The following is a 1,160-nucleotide window of genomic DNA, read 5'->3' as shown; positions in this document are numbered from 1 at the left end:
GGTAGATAGATGGATAGATAGTTAATAAGTGGTGATAGATACAAGGATGGATGGATGGATGGATGGATGGATGGATGGATGGATGGATGGATGGATGGATAGGTAAGCAGATGGATGGATGGATAGATAGATGGATAGATAGTTAATAAGTGGTGATAGATACAAGGATGGATGGATGGATGGATAGATGGATGGATGGATAGATAGATGGATAGATAGATAATAAGCGGTAATAGATGCAAGGATGGATGGATGCATGCATGCATTCATGAATGGATGGATGGGTAGGTAGGCAGACTGATGGATGAGTGGGTAGATAGATAGAAGAATGGATGGAAGGTTATGTGTGTGCATGGGCAGGCAGATAGATAAATGACTGATAGGTAAGTGATTGATACATACATGAGAGATAATAGGTAGATGATACATAAGTAGATACAGGTAGACGACAAATAGAAACATAGATAATAGATAGATATGGTGGTTGGAGGGATAGATAGATAATAGATATCAAAGACAGACAGAAGACAGATGATAGATCACTGATAGGTAGATAATAGATAAATATAGAGATAGAAAGATTGATGGATGGATGGATATATGTCATCAGGCAGGCAGATTGATGGATAGATATAGATAGATAATAGATGATATATATAGAGATAGAAGATAAATCAGATAATTGGTAGGTAGATAATAGATCAATATATAGATATAGACGATAGATACATGATAGAAAAATATAATTAAATGATAGATAAACATAGATACAGGTATAGAATGTAAATAGATGATTGATCGACAGACAATAGATGCCTAGGGGTACATACATCCTCCATACGCTGTAAATAGATGACCCTGGATTTCCCCAGGAACAGCGTTCCCATATTCGCTAATTCACCATCCCCGTGACTCCCCGGAACACAGCCTCTGAGAATCACCACCCTCCTTCCCCCTTCCAAGTGACCCCGGGGCGCCAGGGCTGGACCTTGGTTCTCAGGGGCGCTTTCGAGCAGCTGCCTCCTTCCGACGACAGCGCACCGGGCTGTGAAGTCATCGTCCTCACCTGCGCACGTGCGCCCCGCCGGCCACCCAGCTCCCTCTCGGCAGTGTCCGGGCATGGGTCACCGGGCGGGTCACCTTCTGGCTGCAAGACCAAA

This window comes from Eschrichtius robustus, chromosome X (assembly GCF_028021215.1).
Source record: "Eschrichtius robustus isolate mEscRob2 chromosome X, mEscRob2.pri, whole genome shotgun sequence".
Taxonomy (NCBI): domain Eukaryota; kingdom Metazoa; phylum Chordata; class Mammalia; order Artiodactyla; family Eschrichtiidae; genus Eschrichtius; species Eschrichtius robustus.
This window is presented reverse-complemented; position numbering follows the sequence as displayed.